Genomic DNA, 21026 nt, shown 5'->3' on the forward strand with positions numbered 1-21026 from the left:
ACTTAGGAAACAAATGCCAGATTTTACAACAATTTACCTACTGCAGAAAAACCCAAAGGATCACATGTACCAATTTCACCAAAATGCTGTCTGTCATATGAGAAAAAGCTCTTTAAAAATTACACATGGTAGAAAACTCTTAATTCTATTGTTCTTTAAAAAAAACATGACTGGAAAACGCAGCTTATATTTCCAGTGTTGAACGTGAAACTGTGCACAGACTACAAGTATGCATTTTGAAATTATATTCTAATCCAGAAAATCAAAGTTGCACGAGTTACTTCCCCCACCGTTCATTTCAAAATCTTGCTTAAGCTTGTAATATATGCAAGCCCTGAAGGTATGTGGAAAGATAGCTACCAAGCAGTTGTAAACAGTAATGAGCTAAACCTTGTGAAGATCTAACTTTTCAAACTACTTTTAACTTAGCGATTGTAAAATAAAGGTGTGACTTATTTTTTTATTGTCAGACATATTTATATCTGGGTAGGTTACACATGGTTTTGCTTATCTGTGACAGAGATATCTAAGAAGATGTGATAATCCATGACCTGAAAAGGGAACCAACCCCAACAGGCAGCTGAGCGCCCCAGCTTCTGACCTCCCTGGCAATCTGAAAAAGGCTTGTGAGCCTAAAGGCTGGCCTGTTTTGTTGTGTATTGTAGGAAAACACAGCAACCCTCCCTCCCTTGATCGTATCTTGGACTGTCACATACCGTACTTGTAGGTAAGTAGATAAATCTTACAACACGTGCTAAATCTAATCATATCAGATTTGGGCTCTGTATCAAAAATGCTGCACCCCAGTACACGCAGGGGAGTTAGACCAAGCTTTTTCAGAAAAATGGAAATTAAACAGCTGATTGCAGAGGGGAAAAAAGAGAGCTGCTCCGGAGATTGGCCGTGCAGAGCTCCGTAACTACCGATTAATATCCTGGCTGTCACCCAGAGCATTGTGTGTAGTCACTGCAGCACGAACCGCAGCTTATACAGTTTTTAATGGCAGTGGCAGTTTTTGCTGTAGTTGGAGGTTTTCGGTAGCCTTCACAGTTCGTTTCAAACAGGCCAGAATACAGCAAATTTCTTTAGTTGCTGTCATATCAGAAAGTTCAAAGGACTAATAAGCCAAAGAATTAGGATGTCCCTGCCCATGGCAGGGGGGTTGGAACTAGATGATCTTTAAGGTCCCTTCCAACCCAAACCATTCTATGATTCTGTGGTTCTATGCAACTGATCATCTTTAGACTTCCCAAGAGATCCTATTATTTTTACTGGGGACTTCTCAGAGAGAGTCACATTTTATAAAAGCTTTCCCTTCTCTTCACCATCTTTCCGGCTGAGTACTGGGAGATGGTGAAAGTGTAATGCGGGTTGACTGGTACTAACCTATGAGAAAGCTGTATTTTTGCTATATTCAGTAAGAACTCTCCACTACATGTGACAAGCTGCCACATTTACACGTGAACACCTTCCCAGAAACCCCAGGAAAACCTACTTTTCGTTACTTTCTGCAGGACTTTGCCGCTCTGTACTGGGACCCCTGCATTTTACATGAGTTTGTGCACACATAAAATGGTCCTTTTCCGTACTTTTATCCACATAATCTGTATACAACATCATGATACTATCTCGCCGTGGATAAAGTAAATTAAGGAAACCACTAGAACACACTCACTTGATAGAAATCAGCAGAGCTCTAACAAAGTGACTAGAGCTGTGTCTGTACACACCACTTTTAAGATCTCTCTCTACATCTCTGGGGCAAAAGTTAAATTTAGAAAATTATCCTACCACTAATATTGAAACTAATTGTGGATTGACATTTCCCCCCACAGGCTTCCCAGCTCTCTCTGTCCTATATGGCAGTACCTGCCTTGCCTTTGACTAAGCTGCGTGCGTGGTGTCTTGCTCTTAGGCATCACCTGCTTCCCACTCACCCAGATTTCTCAGTCGTCCCATCCCCCACTGTAAAATTTTATCATAACTTAATGTGGAAATATGGGCAGGGTATAGGGAGGTCTGTCAGCACAGATTGCAAGTAAAGCTGTTTAAAAGATTACAAAACTTTTAATTGCCACCGAGTGAAAAAGTGGCCATTTGCAGCAAAATTTGTCTCATTATTACAAATGCAGCCATTTGTTTATGTGTATAGGAACATACGGCGAGCAAGTGGCTGCACCATTAGAGGGTGCTGGAGTCCACACAATACGAACCTGCAGCCAAGTCCATCCGGCTCAAGAGCTGATCATTCTCCACGGGGACAGGAGACAGACCTCGGCGAGTCTCAATGCTGGTGACTACAGAAAAAAAACCACCTCCGGGGATGAAAAATCATCATCTTGGTTTGTCACATTTGTAGCCTTGCCCAAATATTGTTCTAAATACTTCTCCACAATTACTGTCTTCATGTACTCCAGAGAGACTGGAACTCTGATTAAATGCACTTATAGTACAGATTTAGGTAAAAAGTCACACGAAATACCATAAATGTGATATTTTCTATTTTAGTTCTTCATTTTGCACCCTAAAACCCATCCTTTTAATTAGACAGTTGATCTATATGTTTCCATATCTTTAAAGGCAAAACATTAAAACAAATTTCATTCTATATACCCACAGCAAACCTGTCTTCCCCATCCCTCTTTCTCTCCTGCAATTATCAAGTGAATCCTAAACTTTTACAGACATTTGCTATTTGACACTGGACTTACTACATTAGTTGGCAGTAACTAAGTCTACTAACCCAACAGACAGGCCTTTTTCTCTTGCCCATGCCAAGCAGAGCAGGGCCTTCCTCATGTAGCGCCCTTACAGAAGAATAGATAGGGAGAGAAACATGCTACGTCCAGCAAGATGCTTCTGTGACATCATAAATCTCTGTATCTTTTCAGCAAATGGAGCCCTTGTCCCATGTGGGACCCTCAAAAGAGGGGATGTGGTAACCCTGGGCAAGAACCTGTTGCCACAGTGGTTAAAGCAATCCCACGTGCAGCGTGTGCTGCTGCTTCTTTGGGGCTACACAAACCTCCGTCACCGAAATGTTCACGTACATAATAGTTGCAGCACAGAAAACTTCACCAGGGGAATACAAATAAGAGAAAACGCTGCTTTTCAGTCATTTAAATCATCTGTCAGTGCAGTTCTCTAAAACAAAACAGAAGCATTTCTCAAGCCAAAAGACTTCATCAGCCCAGAGCCCTGCTGCAAACAATGAAGATGCTCAGAAGGATTCACAAGAGCATCCCATGGCCTCTTCTACCGGACTGGCCCCGTGGTTCTGCTAGCAGCCCTGCACATCCAAGCCCAGTTCTGTCCTCTGACATCCAGACAGAAGTGGGAACAATGTCTGATAGAACAGATCTCTGATGGAAGTATGGTCTTTCTGATCCCTGGTTCTTACGCGGATCCAGTTCTTACGCTTATGTGAGTGCTGTAGCAGTACATACAGAGTTTCTGGTTTCTAAAATAGCTGTACTCTGATTACTTTTTAAAAAAAAATTTATGTCATTTTCAATCAATCTCCAGTATCGTTTTTCCCTCACACTACTGAACTTCGAAACCAGATAAACACACTTCTAGCCAATTCATTATTTCCTTATCTTTTAAAACAACATATTGTGGAGCTTTGAGTCCCTCTGACCATGGTGAAGCTCCAGCAAAACTCAGGTTTTTTAAGTCTAAGCCCTCTTTTGAGATGTACACAATTTTGTGATTCTGTAAAAATAAGCATGTAGTCTCAGAGATGCACAGAAGAGAATTAAATTTTTGTAATCTCACCAGATTTTGCAAATTGATTTTTTGCAACTCAATTTACTTGACTTCCTTTGTACCTGGTGGACATGATTTCAGAGCTGAACGGCAGTCCTGAGTGTAGGCAGGCAGCATATGCCATGTGTAATTTTTTAATTTCCTGGTCGCATCAATTCTTACAGGCACAATAGCAGGTTTGTTTATTTTTTGTTCTTCATCAGACCTTTTATTAACATTCTGGTAGATCTCTTGACTGCACCTGGTTTGTTAGTGACTGAGTATAATGGCATCTTTGCCCTGGGCTCTTGGAGACGGTGCATATGGATGGGGAAGGCAACAGATAATATGGATGCAAATTTCAGATTACTGGTTTCATCCCCGAGGCACTTAAAGAAGACAAATCTCAAGGAAATGGGGAGAACAGTATGACTGTGCTTTTAGTTCCTACCGAAGGTATAGACTTGAAAACACTGTTCATGCTCCTTGCAGTATTTTCTGTTGCAAAATAACAGAACATAAACTTATTCCAGTCAGGAGTACCTGTACGCTCTTGCTGAAGGCTTTGCCCAGCGGCAGATCACCAAGAGCGCTATATTTACCAGCCAGTGCTTGAAGAAGAGCCTGTCCCTTGCACAAGATCAAGATACCATAAATCCAACATGATGGTCTTTCTGATGTCCACCCCTTAACGATCAGAATACACACTGATTTGGACTAATCACTGCAAGGAGCAGTCTTTAACGAACTGAGTTCATTATTGAATGAACATTTTCAACATTCGAGTCAATGTTTCCCTGCCTACAGAACCACTCATATGGAAAAAGCAACTGTCTTATCTATGTAATTTTGCCTATCTTAGTAGAGGTTTGGGGGTTTTTTCTTTTCTTTTTTTTTTTTCCTTTTAAATGGTTTCATACTGATAAAACCCCTACATATCCCACAGAACAGATCTGGTGTGACCCCAGCAGGGCCATGGTATTCAGCCTCTGAAAGTAAAACACAAATTGAACCTTCTGAGCTGGAAAGATTTATCGGGTTTTGCACTTCTTAAGACAGGGAGTCATCTTGAGCAGCAGTGTACATACTTCTGTAGCTAACTGCCTCAAATCTTCCACTGCATTCAACTACATGATAAATACCAGTGCTGTAGAAATCTCTCAAACATATGGCTACCTCCTCCACAAACTGCCAAGAGCGGGTTTGTAAGAAAAATGAGCTTCATTTTTAGGTATTTTTTAAACCAGTGCCATAATTACTGACCTGATGTATTTTCTTACTCTTTCCTCCACTGATACATACCCATCTCCTGGACGATGCTGCAGTCTCAGTTACATTTGATGTTTCTACCAAACTTCAGAACCTGTGTCAGTCTGGTAACTAGTTTGAAGACAGAATTAATTAAATTGGATTACTAGAATGAATTCCATAATACCCTGGGAAGTCTGATATTTGTAATCAGCTATGTAACTGTTGCTAGGATACCGGTATTGTTTATTTTTTGGAAGAAAGATCTATTAAAATATTTGCCTTTCTAAAGCTACAAATCCAAGATATACAAAAGTTTAGTTGGTCCTATGAACAGTTTTTTGGTACATTCATATGTAAGTAATATACTAACTCTTCACTCAGAAAACCTGTGGAAAAACCCACAAGAATCTACTAATATATCTATCAGATATATTCCTAAAAAGAAGCATGTTATAGCCGATGAATGTTTACTTCCGTGATCTTTTTCCTCTGATTGATAGCCTATCTATCTGAGCTGCATATAGACAGAAAGCATTGCACACACAGAAGACAATAAACGTCTATTAAGTATCTTAGATTTAGTTTGTACGTCTGTCAGTAACAGATCATCCTCTACAGCATAAAAGTATATATAACATTGAAATATAAAGGACTTGGTGATGAAGCTCGTACCGCCTTAACTAGAATGCCTGGACTAGATTTCAGTTTTTACCCTCAGGTTCTTTTTCTCGGTTGCCTACCTGGGGCCCCATAAAAAAAAAACTGAATAGATCTGCTCTCTCTCCAGGGCTCAGCTTCAGTTACTTTTAGAAGGTTTTCTCATCCTTAACTGTCATTTATCCAAATTATAATTATTTAATCCTTTAATCTCTTCTCAAAAGTCAATCATGAGCTTTTCCCTACTGTTTTTCTTTTCACAATGTTCAACCACCTCAGCAGTGACAGCCAGACTCCAGCATAATTGTGACACATGTCAGGAATCATTTTCTAGTGGTAATCATCTAGAGATGTGCCTTCTCAACTGTCCTTAACAGACTCCTTCAGTTCCCTGCATTGCTTTCTATGCCGTATTCCAATGGATAAAACTGTTAATTTTACTACGTTTTAGAGATAATGTCCATTTTCTTCATTATTATTTTGCCTTCAATTCCAGTGTACGTTTCCTTCGCTTTCATTATCTGATAGAGACTTTGGGGCAGAGAAGCTGTGGGTATAGAGAAGTCTGTAACTGATGAGATGTAATTAAAGCAATCAGAAGAAAAGACCATGTTACCCACACGGCTTTATTCCTAACTTATTTTCATCTGCTAAAATGTTGGTGAAAGTTTGGTTGCACTGAAATCGATTTACAAAATCATGATTTAATTCTTCACCTCTGTTTCTCCAATTTTTTTTCCTGTTGATATTCCATTAATCAGATAACAAAGAAGATTTGGTGGGTATTGTGTAATTCGAATTGCTCTCTATTCCTAGGAGGGTCTCTTCCCCTCTTCTAATCTGGCACGTAATCTGTTTTAGCTTCAGCATATTCTATTCACTGGGATACGGCTGAGTCGATCAGTGATGAATGCTCTGTTCACATTGTTATGAATCTCCAATAAATCCATTTCATATAAAACTAGGACACTTTAAAATACCTGCAGTTGTCGCTCTGAGTCTTCAACATACAAAAAACCAAAAAAGTGTAGGGACTGCTGCTGGTTAAACCCACCTTTGACAGTCCACGGCCGTTTTCTCTTGCCTTATACAAGCCTCAGCTAGTCTAGATTCTGACTGCTGAGGATGTAATGGGTGTTGTGAATTATAGCTGATGACCCTGAGAAAAATGAAATTTATTGTCAATTGTCCATTATAATCTGTGGGAAAAACAAAATACTTTTCTTGAAATGCTGTGTGAAAAACAAGTCTTGGCCCCAAATTTTCGGAACATAATATAACCACTAGATTCACTCTTCTCTTGTAATGCCGATGAGCCCCAAGAGTACTCATAAATATTGGCAGACTGAAGTAGGTAGTATTTTGCCAGTTTTTTTCCTGCTAAATTGTAGTTAGTGTTTTTAACATAGTGATACATAACAACGCCCTTAATGCTATTCCTTGGAACTTTGTCCTGAAATTCTGTTTCAACTCACTTACGTCCTAGGACATGTAGATCAGCTAACAATATTGCTGCCAAAAAATAGTTAACGAATTTGCTGATAGACCCCAAGAAGGGGAGGGGGTCTGCACTGCAAACAGCTGCATCTCAACTGTGGCAGGAGGAAAAAACCTAATTTTTGTACTTCCAAGTTTGATTCACTTTTGTTCCACGTATATCAGTGAGACTTTTGTTTAAATGTAGCGTTCAAAGTATCCTATTTGTAAAATTCTTATGAAACCAGTTTTTGCGTCTGTACCAAACTCTATTCATGCTGAGATGTATGTGGAAGAAGACAGCAGAAACACAGTGTGGACATATCCTCCTAAGACTTCACATGAGGATAGGAGCCTGTTGCTTTCTGTCAATAATTAGTTCATAGACAGTTCATTATTAAGTTGAGATCTAAAATATCATTTTGACTCCATTGGTATTTGCCTTTCTATCTGGACACTCTCTAGATTAACGCTGTCACATTATTTCAACAGAAGTCTTGTGAATGAAGAAATGAAATGGACGTGGGGATGTATAACTCATTTATCACCATGGCTATGTTACTTACAACTTCTGGTCTGCTGTTTTCCCAGTAATGCAGTTTTATTTCTCAAGTCTGTTCCTGACATTTGTATCAGTGGACAGTTTGCTTCTTTACAGTTTCTGCTAGGATACCAACATATTTCTGAGTACTTGTAGGGAACTGTATACAGAGTCAGTGGCTACACCGCATCAGGGGTGACAGATCTGTTATTAGCGCATTGAGCGTAATAAAGTTCGTGAGATGCTAGCTACTGTGGAAATGGCACGAGATCACAGCTGAGACTTGGGCACCAAGCACAGACCTGTCTGGATCCTTAGTACGTTGAATCACAAGTTGAATGTTTAAAGTATTGGACTTCTCACGGTTGCTGTTTTGTTCAGGACAACAGCCCACACGTGGAACATTATCCTGTTTTTCAACCTTGTAGTTTGGTTGAAGTTTTCGCTCCTAACAAAACCTTTTCATCCCAAATTGAAACCATGGCTAGCGGAGCCTTCTGAACTGCTAATGAGATGTGGCTGTGGGAATCCTCAAGACCAGTAAGTTTGAATCTTAAAAGATATTTGTGTTTATGTAGTGGAAATATGAGAAAGCATATTTTGACTAATGGTATCACCCTAGAGAGAAACATACTTGTTATAAATATGTTCCATTGCAATTGCTGGAAATCTAACAAAATTGCCATAAACAGGACTTACATCAATGTTTCTGCTTGACCTTTCTGGGAGAATAAAAGTACCTTCTGGGAATGCAAAACAAATGAATTTTTTGGAAACAAAATGAGTAACACAGCCCTTCTGCTTTATAAAATGGAGCCCCGATATAGCTGCTGCTGCTTAGTAACAGTTCCTCAAAACGATTCATAAAAGCACCAGATGTAAAGGTGCACACGTGTGTTTCTTAACTCCAGGCTCTGATGCAAAACTCAGAAACACTCATGCTGTGGGTATAAGAATTTGAGATTTTAGACAAATAGCATTTTCAAAATGAAAACCATATCCTTCTAGACATGGATAAGCTACGCACTCAGCTCCCCTGACATTCTTGCTGCTGCCAGTTGATGTGTTGTTGGAGCTACGAGAGCTGTTGCATACCAGTTCCTGGGGCTTCCCAACAACACCTAGCTCTCTTCTACGTTTTTGCCTTAGGAGAAAGATATCCTGTCTAGCACAGAAAACCTGCTAGAAATAATGTGATAAAACCCACAATTTTTGAGAACTTGGTTAACCTACAAAATACTATCAGCACCACTAAAGTTGAGTATATTTTATAGGACCAGAAGGCTACCAAGACACTTAGCACAAATAATAGCCAGTGTTTCTGCCCATAACTAAATATTCTAGATAAATGTAAATGCAGAACTGAACTAGCACTAAGAAAATTGCATTATTCCCTTCAGACATTATTCCAAACGACCCGTTAATTTGGATTAGTTATGACAATCCAAGTTAAAGTATTTTATAACATCTTACACAAATAGCTAAAAAGACTAGTACTGCTACTAAACCCCATTTTTTCATACATTCCTAGTAGCAGGTGCAGTATATTCACACAAGGAATACTATTAGCCTAAAAGTAAAGCATAACAAAGCTCCTAGAAACATCCTAATCTCTTGCAGCCAGTGACTGCTGAAGCAGTTTGATCCCTTACCCAGCTCCTCAAGTCGGTGAAGTAAGAAACATGAATCCCTCATTGCAACATACAGTTCCCTCATACAGTTTCTGTTAAAGAGGGGAAATAATTTAAAGCCAATTAAAATTTCTGATGCATTTATTACACAACAATCACACCAAAAAAAAAAAAAAAATCACCATGTTTGTCTTGCAGAGCCTGATAAAGCAAAGGGAGCGACTCCCCACCCAACTCCCAAACCATCCGAAGAACTCTGCTTTGGCAAGGCAGGTTTAAAACCAGCCAGGAGTCTTGCCAGCAAAAGCACAGAACCAGTGCATTTCTAGATTGGCTCTTCTTCTGCGGCTCCTGCCAACTGGCTCTAATCAACGTGGCAGAGCAGACACTGAGCTCCTTTGCTTAACCCTCTGCTACAACCAGGCAGAGAAGAAAGGCTGACTCCCACCGTCTTGATAGGAAAATCTCATCTTTCATAAAGAGTCATGGGCTGGAGAGTGTGGGTTGCACAGCAGCATTCATGCAATCGTTAGCAAATACACGCTGTGCAGACTTTCGAAAGACAACAGTAGATAGAGTTATTCCTGCTCACCCCATCCTACAACTCTCCTCTCCTTCCTCTCTCTTCACACACCCACATGTTAAAATTAAGTGGGTCTTAACAGATCCCTAAGTGGGATATACCCAAGTGTTTCTAATTTACCCTCAGTGAACTTGAATGAAAAACACTTGAAAATGAAATTCTGGGTGAAATCTTACAGCATTGCTACAGCATATGGAGCTAATTTCAAATAGCACTTTGATAATGTCATGATCTGTTAGAAAGTGTTCACCTTATACCGATGATATTATAAACTCAGTTGCCTCACTCGATATATGTTCATCTTACGATCCATAAGAAAGCTATTTAGTGGACTGTGAAATACAAACTTTGGCCAAAGCTAATTTAGAAAGATCATTATACTATGGATGGTGCAGCTTGTTTCTTCTGTGAGTTTCATATTATTCAACTGTTCACAGCCAGTAAATTCACATCTAATAAGCTGCAAAAGTTATCAGATGAAACACAGCCCATTGTAATCCCCACATGAAGTAAATAACTGATGAAAAATTAGTTCGAGCATGTGTAACAAATATTTTTGCAAACAGAATCTGATAAAGGAATTGGCTTTATTAACAACTAACTTATTCACACAATGGAGAAAATGCAAAAATCTGTTCTATCTCTACAGGCCACAGCGTTTCTCACATGCTTACCAGGAAAGAAAAAGACTTAACTGGAAACAAAAGCACATATAGACCACATCTCCTGGCAGGCACGTAACTTGGCACTGGGAATGCAGTGGGAGAAATATGTTGAAGTAGACGGGATTTGCAGGATGTGAAACACAGGCGAAAAGGCACTTGTGCTAATGAAAGCCTGGTTGTAGGGCTGCTTAAGATGCACTGACAACACCAAGGAGGCCATGTTATAAATTCAAACAAAGTATTCGTTGCTCTGCATTTAAGGTCGAAGAGAGTAGTAAATTTACACCACACTTCTTGAGACAAAAGTTTCAAGGGGCCAGTGACTCCTACCATGAGTCCAACTAATTTCTGGTTCTCCTAAACCCAAACAGGCAGTAGTACCACCCAAAGGGCTCGTCCAGCAACCAGGGCAAATGAGTTTGTGCTGGTGTTGGGCCATTCCCTCTGCCACTGGCAGGAGGGCAGGTGGTGTGAAGCTAGCTATGACAGATTCACACTCCTCAGAAGATCCCCAATTCGTAGGCAGTTTTTAAGAGCCTCTTGACCCCATATGCAATACAGAGTAAAAGAGTCTAAAAGTCCTCGGCTTCTCTCAGGCACTATAAATTCTGTTTTCAGAAGCACTGCTTCAAATCTGGAGCACTCTGAGATCTATTTCTTTGCAAGGCACCAAAATGAAGTCCATTGCTGAATTTGTTTTAGAAGTCTGTTTGCTGTGTAATACTTGAGACATCGCCCAAGGTCCCCAATGTAACAGCAAGCCTACTGCGGTTTCCCTTCAGCAAGTTTCCAATAAACAATACACTAGCAAACAGTAACAACCAGGAGCTTACACAATGGTTCTCATATGATGCACCAGAAAGGATGCTCGAGAGCAGATTTGACAAAAATCAAACTATTCAGAAGAGCAGGAAGGTCAAGCGGCTGTTTGGGGCTAAAGGTGTTAGCCACAGAAATGTCCACCATACATAGCGATTGCTCCAAGCACTGAGTGGTTTAAGGGAAAAGCATCAGGTACGTATAGAAGCAGGTACATGTGCTGACATGAGAACGAGCACTGAACTAAAGAGAAATCTCATTTCACTAAGTGCTGAGTCCTAGGCACTTCACTCCTTTTTTTCTTGCTTTCACAAACCTCCACTGTTGTTAGAGACAGCTGGAATAAGAATTAAGAATGCTCTTTCAACATTTAACCCTCAGAAAATCAGTGCTAAGCATTGTACTAGGGACAACCTCATACACCAGAGAGGGTAGAAATTTTGTTCAGTTGCGACAGATTTTCTTCTCTCCCCTTCTTTAAGTCAGTCCCTTAGTCTGCAGCAATACTTCTCCCCAACATTGCAGAGGTTTCTCAGGTACTAGCAGGAACAGCCCCTTTCCGCTGCCCCATTTCTCCTTTACTCCTTCCGCCTCTGAAGTCTGTCATCTTTTCTTGCCAAAGAGAAAGGAATGACAAAAGCATTCAAAGAAAAAGAAAAACAGAGAAATCCCAAGCCTCATGTGTGACACAAAGAAAACAATTCACATGATCTTTATTTTTGTAACCCTCGTCCTCCTCTCACCCCCATGCCTGTTGTTATCACTCAGCATGTTATTGTTATTACTTGAAATTTGTTTTTAAAAGTGCCTATCCAGCGCTGGAGGTGCTTGAATACACATTGAAAATATACAAAACATATGTCTAACTTAGACCCTGTGCTCCCTGAGGAAGGGCTGGTATCCTCTGTAGTGCACTCAGCACACTTATGGCATGAACAAATTATAAACAATAATAATAAAGAATAACTTACGCCTATTTATCTGTTTGGTCTATGAAACTGATCTGTCAGTGACCCTGAAAACTCTCGGTGACACACACTGCGGTTGAGTTAAAACCAAGCTGCTCTTTCCATTATTTTTTTTCCGAATAGCTTGAGTCAAAATCCCAGGGTAGGTGACACACAGCGACCCTCCTGCTTTTGATGTGAATGGGAAAGGATTTGTCTTTTTATATCAAAGCTAGCTGGGAAGAGGAGGTGGGTGGCCATGAAAGGGAAAAGCCATGAAATTATCTCCATTGGTTTATAAGAAACAGCCATTCTATGGGATTTTGGGAGGGGGAAACCTTCTGAAAAATGTGCTCGTGTGATTCCTCTAGAGGCCAGCACATCTGAGCCAAGCGCTTGTATCAAGTGAGGGGGGGCACGAGAAGTTCTTCACTTAATTGAGAACACACTTGTTTGCAGAGTTCAATGTCGGGAACTCCAACATTGTTTTTAAAAGACAGAGTATTGTGTAGGTGTCGGAATTCAGAAGAGGCAAAACAAAAACGGATGGAAAAAGGCAGCTGTGATGATTTAAGTCTCCGAACACCTTTAGCCATTTCCCTTTCTGTGCCCCACCAACTGGATCTCGCTCTTCTCTCTTGGCTGCTGCTAAGAGGAGCAAGCCTGGCTCCTCTGACCTTCTCCCTGCTCACCTCTCTAGCGTGTTCTTCCTTCTAGCAGCCTCCTCCTGCCTACAGCCGGTTTGCTGCATCTAGCCCTTCTTCCCTCCTGCCTCCCACAGCCACTTCCCCGGCTGCTGTGCCAGGCCAAAGCAAAGCTGCCTGCGTGACACAGCCATATACCTCCTTGTGCTGGTCCAGGCTTCAGAGAGGAGGCAAGGATCAGCTGCACTGAAAGGGCTCATGCAGAACTCAGAGTCAGAAAAGGAGACGAATTTCTGGTGGGTGATATTAAGGTCAGCAGTGGCATGCTACCTGAGCAGGCAGGAGCCAGCCTTCCCCAGACAGCAATCTTTGGCACCTCCAGATACTTAAAATTTGTACAGTTCTCACGAGTTAACTTAGGAATTAGTTACGCTTCACACAGTCAAACCAAATGGTATCTTCTTGCTGCACAGAGCCTGTAGCCTACATCTCTGATGTTCTACCTTAGGGGTCTTCTCAACACAGAAGTAAAATGACACACTTCCACTGACTATCTCATCTGCCAGTTCTAACAGAATACAAAACCAAAAGAGACATCACTAAAACCCAAAAAATCCTTTACAAATCCTGATCATTTTTCATTACTAGGGCAAAGTTTCTGTATATTAGTGGAAGTCCTTTCAAAATACAGACAACCCGTAGAAAGAGGCTGAAGGAAATTAGCAGCCTCACATGTTTCAGAATTCAACTGCTGCTGGTCTGATGCAATGACAGTTTTGTATTCCTGCTTTTGAGATTGACAGATGAAGACAAGGCTGTTTTGCATCACTCAAATCAGGTCAAATTTACCTAACTATCACCCTTATCTGCTAGATGATGCCTTGGTCCTTTCAAATGCATTGCAAAACTGGAACAGAGTAAAACATTGTAAGGGATGAGTCTCTCAAAGGTTATAATAGTCCCAATAACTAATGGACCTATGTCAAGGTGATGAACTAGGGTCCATTTTAGTTGGAAAGAAGCCGTTGTTACTGAAAGCCACTTATAATGCCTAGGTATGGTTGAAACAACTGAACTAGTGTGGCAATCACCATATAATTCTGATCAAGATATTCTATGTAATATTTATTTTTCTAAAAAATGTCATTTTGCCTATTTAACAGTTATTTTGTCTTTACACAAAGAAAGCTCTTTTCCATCACAGCTGACCTGGCAGCAGAACAATGATATAGTACTTTTGACTTAAAAAAGATAAGAAGAGACAAGTGGGTACCAATGTGGTAAAGGAGTGAGAATAAAAGACGCAAGGCAGAAAGCCAGATTCAGGTTGATGTGATGTATTCTTCTGCGTGAGTCTTTTTATCTCACCCTTTATATCTTGGCTGCCTTTACGGTAACAAATGTGGCTCCTCCTTTCCATCATCATATAGTTTAAATTGATGTACTACTTCTATTTTATCAGAGGAATTTTGAAAACGTGAAGGAGAACATTCTGAATTTGAAGATAATTATTACAGTTTTACATAATAAATTAAATGACTAAAGCTTTTGAAAATCCCAGTTAAAAGGTGACCCAGCAGAATACTAAGTGCTCAGTGGCAGATAATTTTGCTTGCAATAGTACTGAAGGACAAGAATGTGTAAACCCCTCTGTGTTTTAGTCACACTACTTAAATCACAACAGGTAACTGCAGTTCTATCATGAACAAATACCTCTGGCATAAACACATTTTCTTATATAGTGCATATACTTCTTGCCAACGCAAGACAGGCAGGATATACTGCCACCAAAACCTGCTTTCATTTAATTATTATAACAATACTAATATGAATCTTACAATTCATGGGAAGAATAATTTTTTTTTAATCTTAAATGCTGATACGCAGGAAGGGGAAATACTGTGGTACCCCAAAGAGGTATGCTACAACTTGCTCTCACCTAATGTCATTGTGATATTTAGAACTAAAAAGCAGTATTACAAGTTTCTGACATAAATATTAATTGTTATGGAAATCCAAAGAGTGGGGATAAAAGGTTGGATTATTTAGTTTAATGCAGCTTCTGGTATTATCTTGTGGTTGGCTTGGTTTGGAACCAAATTAGTTTTTCAAACTAAAAAACCTCTAAGTTTCAGTCCAAAAGTTGACATGTTTGCCCATCTCTTGCAACCAGTAATTTATTTTTTATCAGTTTAAGGGCCAGAGAAGAAGCAAGTTCTATGATTTTCTTAGATTTCATTTAAAGGCAGGAAACATCTCACAATGTTTTTGTAGGCAGCTCAGTAATATTTAGCACAACTGCCAGTTTCAAACAATGCATTAAAATCATGGAAAAAAATAGGAAGAAATGCACTTATGTGTAGTCTGATTGCAAATGCTATTGTTGGGCGCAGGTACAACAATCAGGTATAGGTATTACCTTATTAACATTTTTTAAGAGATTATCATAACCAGACTATGGAGAGATGGGTTGAAATAAAAAACTTAATCCAAACTTGTGGTATTTCAGTTCTGAATTTTTCATCCCCTTAGGGGTGAGGCTGAAGGATATGGAATCTGGATCTAGTTCTTAATTTTGTGGCTTGGTCTCTTTTCCAGTTCCCACAGAAACATGTTCATCAAGATCTCCTGACATTTCTCTGCATTTTTTTATTTCTCTCAATGATAATTTGAAGCAAGTCCTGCCCTTTTCCCCATAACATTATGCTTTTTACACGACTGCAGCATGTAAACACTAAAAAATGCAAGCATAGCAACTCTGTGAGATACATAGAAACAAATGTTAACAGAACAGCCTTTTCCACATTATTAAAGGAATTCCATAGACCTGGGACTGAACCTGCAAACTAAAGCAGTTACAAATAAACCAGAGCGTTCCTGTCCTGGGTGAACACGCAGACTGTGACTCTATGGACTAAGATTAACGAATATGAGATTCAGTCCTGGACTGCATATGAATCATTTTGCAACAGTGGGTCTGTGTGTAATACTAAGTAATATGATTAGAGAAGGCAATGCCTTGGGAATGTAGGTGAAAGCTTCACAGAAATGGGTAGTTTGACTCTCTTAAAAGATTACCAGCGCTTTAAAAATTGCTCCAATAAATGGAAAATACGGACTAAAAAATAGGCTCACTTCCAAAAGATGAAATCGAAGCCCCGATACCTTTTATCATTGTTTCATTATAGCTAATAAAATTTCCATAATTATCTGAGGACACTGAAGCCTTTTATCTGTGATGAGTGACAAAGCATTGTGAGTCTTGTGTCAGAAAGGTAAATACAATACATGCCTGTGACAGCATCTCAAGAAACAAAAATAAACAGAGATCCAATTACAGATGAATACTAGCATAATCCTGAAATTGCTATTTCCCCTTCCACGCCATGCATTTTCCACACTGCCAAAGTAACTATTGGCCTGCTTGCTTTCGCGTGTGCTTTAATAGCTGTCCACACCAGCCCAAGCTTCTGCAGAAAGTGGCCCCCAGAATACCTTTTTGTGTTTAATCACTGAAAGTAGCCTCATCATTTAATCAAAAGCCTCTGCTTTAATCAGTGATCTCCTTCCACTCCAGGCTTACAAGGAACAGAGAGCATTCTTCTGTAACAAGCCTCTTTGCTCCTGAAAAATGAGGGATTGTGTAGACATTGAAGGCTGAAACTCTCCCAATTTGCCCCAAGGGATGCCAAGTGTAGCTCGGAGAAGTACAAAGGGAACCTGTTCTTGCTGCTTTTCAACTGTAGCCCTACTTAAATTGCCATGGGGGTTTCACATTTCATTCTCCTAAGGTTACCGTCTCAGGCTTTTCTGTAGAAAACATTAAGGACGTAGGCCTTGCTTTAAACCGACTTCCCTGGAAATAAGATTGAGCTCATAATCTTATAGTACCTAACGACTCACATGTTTGGTATTGTCTGTTTTTCATGCGTGAATCAACCAGCCAGATATTTAGAAAGAGCTCCTAATTTAATCTGTTGCTATATATACACACATAAACACATGTGCACACGTACACATAGAATGGAAAGAAGGTAAAAACCAAATAAAACCAGCACTCTATACTTCACAACGGCTTATTATCTGAAAACTTCAAGTTCTTTTTAGACATTGGATTAAAATTCTCACTACAGTCTTGAAGGCACAAGCCAGTAACACATATTATGCAGGAGGATCACTTGCTCTACTGTTGAAATGCTGCCACTTTAGAGTGGAACAGAGCATCTGTTTTACAGATTATAATAGTTTGGGACATGAAATGAAGGTTCTTATAACCACCTGAAGCTGTAAAGGAAAATGTAGGTAAAAGGAATTTTAATTAGCTGAATCACTACAGCAAGAGCCCTGGGAATGGCGATGAATAAAGCAGGTAAGATTCTATTGCTAATGTTTGGACTCTTCTGACAAGCCCCAAAATCATTTCATATTGCCTCTAAAAGATGTTCTCACTTGCCTCGGCTTAAATTAAGACCAAGTCTACTAAAGCTGTAGAATCATGCCAGATTTAAACTGGCATGCTGTTTGACAGCAAACAAACTGGCATGTTTAAATGGCAGCTATACTCTATCGGGCAACGGTGGCGTTTACCATCACTGTTAGTTGCATCCCAACCAGTTGGGGGACACCACGGCTGCACCGCACTCTCTGGCCCCCGGCACCGTGCAGAGCCAAAACAGAAAGACTATTCCCGCCCAGGGTAGCAGCAGTAATTTTTGAGTGTGTCCACACAGGAGAGGTCCTCTGTCCGCTCTCTGGGCTGGCAGCAGGCAACCCCGCTGCAGCCTCAGAACCCCAACAGCCCTGCTGGCACGCTGTCCCGTTATCGGGCTCGTCTCTCGCTGGGTCAAAGCACAGAGAGCAGAGCTCGTCTCTGCACCCAGCAGCACAGACCTGTTTTCAGCGCAGGTGCCCTGGTTGTTGACAGCAGTTAAGAACTGAAAAGGAAGGGTACTATTTACTGAATTACGTTAATTTACATTAATTGTGGTACTGAAGGAAGAGGGACTGAATGAAGCAGGAGGCCTTTTCTATTCTGTCTTTAAAAAAAAAAAAAGTGTTTGTGAGAGAGAAAAAAAGAGAGAAAACTGATTTTCAAGGGTAGGTAAAGTGCAGATACTCTTGTCTTCCCTTTCCTCCCTCCTCCACTTTTGACAGACCTCATCTTTCTCCCTCTGAATATAATGATCCCGTAACAGATCCCATAACTCCAACTGGAAAAGGCTGGTGTTTCCAGCATGTGAGAAGATGAAGAAAAAATTACACCACAGCCTGCTCTGTCACCGTGCAAAGACAATAAATCGTGGATGGGGCGATCTGAGACATTTAATATGGTTTCCAACAAATTCAGCTAGATCCCTGGGTTCTCATTGGCACTAGCAACTGCAATAGCCAAATAAACAGAATATTGCCAACACGTCCTCTCACCCAACAGATGTGCAGTTCTTGTTCTTATTGCTAGTGAAGATACAATATAATACATGTGCAGAAGATGACTACAATTTAATTTACACCAGTTGTAGTACAGAAATATAAGCCACCACACAGAGCTGAAATCATGGGGATGGTGCCATCTGTATGTAATTGTTAGGGTTACGTTTTCCATTACATTTTCTCGTGGAGGAAGGGGAGGATATACAACTGGGTAACAATCATAACAATCAGGCCTTACAAAATATCAGTCAGAAATCACACTTTCGTTTGCTATAGGGGTGATTTGCATTTCATTCTGACACATAAGAATGGTCTATTTCTAAACAATGTCACAGAAAATTAGATGAAATTAAATTTTTATTCCAAATATTGTAAAGCAATAGGCCAAACAGATGGACAGGTATGGCATTACTTCATCTGTGGCATGCTAGGCTTGGCTAAGGGCCTATGGAGCACAAATGTTTCAGCAGTCCTTAGGGGTTAACAGGCATTACATTCAGCGAGGCCCAGAAATTAAAAGATCTGGCAATTGTTGCTTTTTGTTTTAACCCTGGAAGAGGCTGCTAGACTGGGAAAACAGCTGGCTAGACTAATCAGCTTGTCATTTTTAAAGGAAAACTTAAGAAAATTTAATTGCAACACCTGAAAAACAGCCCAAAATACATTAAGCTTGAATTTAATTTACTTGTTATGTTGCATGTATTTTCTTGGAAAGCGAATACTTAAAGAGATCCTGAATACTCCTTACAGATCTATGAATATTATATAAATACTCTGCCAAGTCTGTAATCTGTTTGCGCCTTCCTGAAGAATTCACTGGTAGCTTACAGCTAGAAACTGAGGGTGCAGTTCCTTGAATATTTTCTGTAGTGGCACAGACACTTAAAAAAAGGCCCTGGTGCCCTCCACGCCATCCTGCCCCGTACAGCCTGCGTGTGCCCGTGTTCACAGTTCACCTCTGTCTCAGCAGCGCTGACAGAGCTGTCTGCAGGACTGATCCGCAAGCTCAAGCAGTGATCGGAGGGGATGGAGACTTGCACTAAACAGGAGGTTTGAGTGGAGATTACACTTGTGGAATGATACCCTGAAAACACCAAGTTCCCCGAGTGTCTGCTAAATACTAACCTGGAACAGACTATTTTCATTCCAGAATCCCTGACCAGCATCAGCTGCTGCAATGGAGCCCTAGACAGGGTTCTGTAGTAGGAGAGAGAAATAATTTTTATTTTAAATATACTTTTGCTGTGTATATTTATCTAACAGTTCCAAGTTATGCCAGTGGAGCCACTAATTTTCCAGTCCCCTCTAAATTGTGCCCGGGTTTTGTGAGGACAATTTTTTTTCCTGTGAGCGCTTTTCTGTAAAACCTCAGATTTGCATACACTATTTGCATTCGTAGCCAGAAAAGAGGAAAAAGGGATAGCTACCCAACTGCACAAACCGTGCACTACAAAATCTCTGTGCCGTTTCACATAAAGACTCTTAGATTGACCAAAACAGGGATTAATTTCTTTGAAACCCTGACCCCTGGCAATCCCCTATAGGTCTGGAAATACAAACACTTTAGGAGAGAAAAGTTCTGCAAAGCATTCACACCTCCACAACGACAATATACCTGTCGGCGTATGGCCATTCTCCAACATCTTTCAAGATAAGCATTGCAGCCAACGTGCTCTTATACCAAGAATTAGTTAGAAAAATCTACTTTAAATAGTTTTACCAATGTTTGCCCATCCATCATTCTTCGGAACAAAATCTCTGGCAAAACCGCTGCAGCCCAAGACTTTGATGGATAGGGACTAGATGCCCTTCCAGTGAAATCCAAGAACTTCAGCTTAATTGTTTTAACCGTTAAAAGTGGCTTTTTTAGCAAGTGATGCTTGTGAGATGGTATAGTAAAATAATTTTTGTTATGTTTAGGTTAACAAACTCTTAAAAACCCTTTTAGACTTGCGTATACATGGTAAAAAAAAATCAGGCCTGCAGAATGTAAGGGTTAAGCTTCTGTCCCCTTATGTTAAAGTGTTAAATGTTTCCAGAGAGCCTGGAACTGCAACTGGGCAGCACACACTTAAAGCTAACTGGCAAAGAAGTGTTGCTTTAGGCTTAGAAACACTGTCTTTTCACTTCGGGGCCTGGGTTTATTCCAGCTTAATCCAACTACAAATTGTTGTCTTGAAAAGCCTGCAGCTTCTTTTAAATGCTTCCCCCCTCTCTGTAGTGTATAATTACCCAGCAATTAACATTCTTGTTTACCAGTGGTGATTTCTGAATTGTGTCAGTATGTGTGTGTTTATGTAAGAGATGGAGCCTTTAATAAAAGCTAGATGAACTGACCCAATGCTCTTGGGAAGGATAAGACAAATTGGTGTGGAAAACTGAAAGATCTTAATGATCCAAAGGGGAGCTGAGTATTAAGACAAAGTACAAAAATAAAATATCTAATTTGGTTTTGCTTCATTTCTTTGAAAGACCTACCACAGAGTTGTTTCCCCTACCTGATGTAAATAATTGCTTCTGCAACGTTCAGTCATTCAGAGGCTGTTGTGTTAGAATAGTTGCAGGATGATAAAGTACTTTGGAGATAAGTTTACATAAAGAGAAATTAGACCTATCCTGCCAGAACAGTGACTCA

Source organism: Larus michahellis, chromosome 9, assembly GCF_964199755.1.
Source record: "Larus michahellis chromosome 9, bLarMic1.1, whole genome shotgun sequence".
Lineage (NCBI taxonomy): Eukaryota > Metazoa > Chordata > Aves > Charadriiformes > Laridae > Larus > Larus michahellis.